Below are 5,731 nucleotides of genomic sequence, written 5' to 3'. Positions count from 1 at the left end.
AGTGGTTTTATCACCCTAGTCCTGAGTTTCTTTGTCATAAAACTTTTTTGGTGGTTGAGAGGATCTAACTCAGAACCTTGCACTTGCAAGGCAGGCGCGGTGCCACTGAGCTAAATCCCCGGCCCAGTTTTGTTTTGTTTTTTGAGACAAGGTCTCCCTATGTAGTTCAGGCTGGCCTCAGACTCACTATGTAACCCAGGATGGTCTTGAACTTGCAGCATTCCTCTTGCCTCAGCCTCCAGAGTGCTGGGATTACAGATGTGCACCACCACACCCAGCTCTTTTTTTTTAGTATTCTTTTTTTTTTTTTGGTACCCGAGATCGAACTCGGGTCTTTGCGCTTGCGCAGCAGGCGGCGAAACCACTGAGCTAAATCCCTGGCCCGAGCTTTTTTTATTTAATAGCAAAACATTTACTGGTACATTTTAGGCATACATAATGATAATACTCATCATAGGGAATTTGCACCTGTACATGATATAGCCCACCTCTTTTTTTCCCGTTCCCCCCATCACCTCCAGCCCCCTCCCCTCCCTATGTACAAAACTTTGTTCCCATTTTTTCCTTCTATTTTCACTTTTTTTCTTGTCGCTTCCTTCCTTTCTCCCTCCTGCCTCCCTTGTTCCCCTTCCCATTTGAACATTTTCTTCTCATTTCCCAATATTTATTATACATTTTAGTCCTTATTTCAACTTTCGATTTCTCACACCAGAGAACGCGGTACTTAAACATGTGTGTCCAATTTATTTCACTTAAGAGTATCTCAAGGTGCATCCATTTAGCTATAAATATCTGAAGCTCATCCTTCTTTGTGGCAGAGTAGTACTCCATTGTATACAAAAACCCACATCTCTTTTATCCATTTGTCAGTTGATGGGCATTTGGGTTGTTTCTAAGATTTAGCTATTACAAATTGTGCTGCTATAAACATGGGTGTGCATATATCGCTGTGGTATGATGCTTTTAATTCTTTGGGGAAGATACTAAGGAGGAGAATAGCTGGGTCAAATGGAACCTCTAGTTTTAATTTTTTGAGAAATCTCCACACTGATTTCCACAGTGGTTGCACCAGCCTACACTCTCACCAACAGTGGAGAAGGGTTCCTTTCTCCCCACAGCCCCGCCAGCATTTGTTATTGGTTAATTTCTCTTTTTTTTTAACTTTTTTTTTTTTTGGTACCGGGGATTGAACTCAGGTCCTTGAGCTTGAGCAGCAGGCAGTGAAACCACTGAGCTAAATCCCTGGCCCTTGGTTGATTTCTTGCTAGCAGCCATTCTTTCTGGAGTGAGATGGAATCTCAGCATTGTTTTTATTTTTTTTCTCCTCCTCAGTGTTACTTTAATTTGCATCCCTCGAGTGACCAGTGATGTTGAGCATTTTTTCATATATTTATTTGCCATTTCTACTTCATCTGAGAAGTGTCTATTCATTTCAGATGCCCATTTTCGGATTAGGTCTTTAAATTGGGGGAGGGGATGTCTGATTTTTTTTTTTAGTTCTTTATATATTCTAGATAGTAGTCCTTTATCTGATGGATAGTTGGTAAAAATTTTTTCCCACACTGTGGGTTGTCTCTTCCCTCTGTTGGTGGTTTCTCTTGCAGTGCAAAATCTTTTTAATAAGATGAGGTCCCAGTTGTTGGTTCTTTGCAGCATTTTCCATGTGGTCTGGGTTTTGTTCATGAAGTCTTTGCCTACTTCTTTGTCCTCAAGCATTCTACCTATTCTCTCTTCCAGCAGATTTACTGTTTCTGTTTTAATGTTTAGATGTTTGATCCATTTTGGATCAAAGATTAGTGCATGGTGAAAGATATGGGTCTAGTTTTAATCTTAAGCAAGTGGAAAGACAGTTTTTCCAGCACCATTTATCAAAGATGCTGTCTTTCTTCCAGTGAAAGTGTTTGGCTCCTTTGTCAAAGATGAGGTGGCTGGGCTGGGGATTTAGTATAATTTCAGGTCAGGATTGTGATACCTCCCTGCCTTGCCTGTGTTGCCCAGAATTGTCTTTGCTATGCTAGGTCTCTTCTGCCTCCAAATGAATTTTAGGATTGTTTTTTTCTAATTCTGTGAGATATGCTGTTGGGGTTTTGATTGGGATTGCATTAAATCTGTACAATGATTTTAGAAATATGGCCATTTTCACTATATTGGTTCTTCTTATCCAGGAACAAGGGATATCTTTCCATTTTCTAATATCCTCTTTGATCTCTTTTTTCAGAGTACTACGGTTTTCAATGTAAAGATCTTTTACTTCCTTCATTATATTGATTTCTAGGTATTTCATTTTTTTGAATGCTATTGTTTTTTGGGGGGTTTTTTTGGTACCGGGGATCAAACTCGGGTCTTTGCGCTTGTGCAGCAGGCGGTGAAACCACTGAGCTAAATCCTCAGCCCTTTTGAATGCTATTGTGAAAGTGTTGTTTCTCTAATTTCTCTTTCAGTGAGTTTGTTATTTGTGTACAGGAATGCTGTTGTTTTTTGGGGGGGTTTTTTGTACTGGGGATCGAACTCAGGTCCTTGCACTGCACAGCAGGTGGTGAAACCACTGAGCTAAATCCCTGGCCCCTGCTATTGATTTTTGAGTGTTGACTTTGTATTCAGCTATGCTATTGAATTTGGTTATCAAATCTAAAAGTCTTTTGGTGGAGTTTTTTGGGTTTTCTATGTGGAGTATCATGTCATCCACAAATAATGATACTTTAACTTCTTCCTTTCCTATCCTTATTCCTTTTATTTTTTCTCTTGTCTGGCTAATGTTTCCACAACTATATTGAACAAGAGTGGTGACAGTGGACATCCTCCTTTTCTTTTCTTTTTTTTTTTTTGGTACCGGAGATTGAACTCTGGACCTTGTGCTTGCGAGGCAGGCACCGGAACCACTGAGCTAAATCCCCAGCCCCTCCTTTTCTTGACTTTAGAGTGAAAGCTTTCACTTTTTGTCCATTCAGTATGATGTTGGCTATTGGTTTGTCATAGATGGCTTTTATCAGATTGAGATAAAGACCATCTATACCAATTTTCTGTAGGGTTTTTAATCATGAATGGGTGTTGGATTTTGTCAAATGCCTTTTTCTGCATCTATTGCGAGGATTGTGTGGTTTTTGTCCTTGGTTCTGTTAATATAATGTATTACATTTGTTGATTTGGATATGTTGAATCATCCCTGTATCCCTGGGATGAATCCTACTTGGTCATGGTGTCTAACCTTCTTGATGATTTGTTGCATTCTGTTTGACAATATCTTACTGAGAATTTCTGCATCTATGTTTATTAGGGAGATTGGCATGTAATTCTCTTTTTTTCCCATTAAGTTTATTGATACTTTTTAGATATAAAATATAGTTACATTCATCACTGCGATCTTGTACCTTTACATGATGTATCTTGGTTCTCATTTTTTTCCCCTTTCCCCGCCCTCCCTTCACCCCCTCCACCCTTCTCTATTTGCAAAGATTTTGTTTCCATTTTTTCCCCTTTTCTCATATTTTTTCTTTTCCCTTCTTTCCTTTCCCCTACCTTCCCACTTCCCCTGGTCCTTTAGAACTTTTCTTCCTATTATACAATATCATTTATACATTTTTTAAATTACAATATCAAAATTTAGAGGACATTACCACAGATCTTACAGAATTTAAAAGGATATAGAAAGCATATTACAAAAATCCTTTTTGAAATAAATTTGACAACTTCTGAGAAGTACCTTGGAATACAAATTAATGAAATTGACTCTGGAGGAAATGTAAAATTTGAATAGCACCTACTAAAGAAAGTATATTCCTAGCTTGAAAACCTACCCATATGACAACAGGCTCATATACATTTTACCTGATGTATTATATCAAACATTTAAAGCAGAAAAAAGAAGGAACATGTCTCCCCTCATTTTAGGAAAACAACATTGTGCTAATACTAAAACTGGATAAGGATAATAGAAGGAAAAATGTATGAACACAGATAAAAATTTGTTTAACAAAACAAACTATGAGAAGTCAGATCTGGCAGTATGTAGAAAGTGGTTTTATTATAGGGAGGGCAGAGTGGGTTCAGCATTGGAAGATCCACCCCCGCTAAGTCATCTTTTTTTTTTTTGGTACCAGAGATTGAACTTGGGTCCTCGCACTTGCAAGGCAGGCAGCGGAACCACTGAGCTAAATCCCCAGCCCTCTAAGTCATCATTTTAACAGAGGAAAGGAAAGAGCCATATGCTCCTGTCAGTAGTTGCAGAAAAAGTATTGGACTAAATTCTACAGCTGTTCATGGTAAAAACCATCAGGAGACTAGAAGAAGAACAGAAACTTCTGAACAGATAAGGCATGTACTCCATATTTCCAGCAAAAACACCTTATGTGAATGGAAAAGATACAATGCTTTCTCCCTAAGGCTGGTCTCGAACTTACAATCCTTCTGTCTTGGTTCCCAGAGTAGGGGATCATAGCATGTGGCACCACACTCAGATGCTAAGGTTTTTTGCATTTTATTTACTCACTTATTTTTTGTGGTACTGGGGACTGAATGAGAGCCTTTGTGTTGAGCTACACTGCAGCACTTTTTATATTTTTAATTTTTTGTTGTTTTTTTGAGATAGGGTCTTGTTACGTAGTTTAGGCTTGTCTTGAACTCACTATGGTAGTGTTGTGTCTGCCGGGGTGGGGGGGTGTCTCTGAGTGACTTTCTGCTTCTCTTGGGGTCCTTGCCCTCACTTCAGTGAAGAATAAAGAAGTGGGGTTCTCAGTAGAAATGGAGGAGTCAAGGCTGGTATAGTGGGAAGCGAAAGTTTATTTAAAGTGTGGCAAATATAGAGAAAGCAGAAGAGAAACTCTCTTAGCAGCAGAGTGGTGCTGCAAGATAGGGGGGATCCTGCTTGGGATGGCCTGATAAGTATGAGATATACTCATTCTTATAGGGGTAAGAATTCTAAAAATAACTATTTCATTGATTGGTGGTCTAGGCCAATCAGGGTGTTAACCTTTGTTTATGGGAAGGGGACCAGGTTGGCATAGGTAAAAGTAACACTTTCATAAGGATACAGCATTCTCTCAAGTACATGGTATACAGATAAGCACATGATGATCTTACATTGTTAGCTGTCTGTGTTTTGCCCTGGGTTTTTGTTTTTGTTTTGTTTTTGGTACCGGGAATTGAACTTGGGACCTTGCTCTTGCAAGGCTGGCACCAGAACCACTGAGCTAAATTCCCGGCTCCCTAGGTTTTTGTTTACATCCCTCTGCCTCTATGGTAACCTGGGCTGTCCTCAAACTCCTTATGATCCTCCTGCCTCAGCCTCCTGAGTGCTGGGATTGCAACAGGTATGTGCCACTAAGTTTTTTTTTTTGGTTCCGGATCTCGAACTCGGGTCCTTGCTCTTGCGAGGCAGGCGCCAGAACCACTGAGCTAAATCCCCAGCCCTATGTGCCACTAAGTTTTAAATTTTTAACTTGACTTTTTTATTGTAAGTGGAAATGTATTTTTGCATTGATTACCATATAACTTTTCTTTTTAAAATATTTATTGTAGTAGATTACATTAATTGGTTTTCTGGGGGTTTTTTTGTTTGTTTGTTTTTAATACCAGGAATTGAACTCAGGACCTTGCACTTTCAAAGCAGCCAGCAGCACCATTGAGCTAAATCCCTGGCCTGTTTCTTTTTTTGGAACTTTTTTTTTTGGTACCGGGGATCGAACTCTGGACCTTGTGCTTGCGAGGCAGGAGGTGGAACCACTAAGCTAAATCC

The sequence above is a fragment of the Heterocephalus glaber genome, unplaced genomic scaffold (assembly GCF_053883595.1).
Source record: "Heterocephalus glaber isolate CG9 unplaced genomic scaffold, H.glaber_assembly_v1.0 deba00001451, whole genome shotgun sequence".
In the NCBI taxonomy this organism is placed as follows: domain Eukaryota; kingdom Metazoa; phylum Chordata; class Mammalia; order Rodentia; family Bathyergidae; genus Heterocephalus; species Heterocephalus glaber.
The sequence above is the reverse complement of the archived record's forward strand: the minus strand, read 5'-3'. Positions refer to the sequence as shown.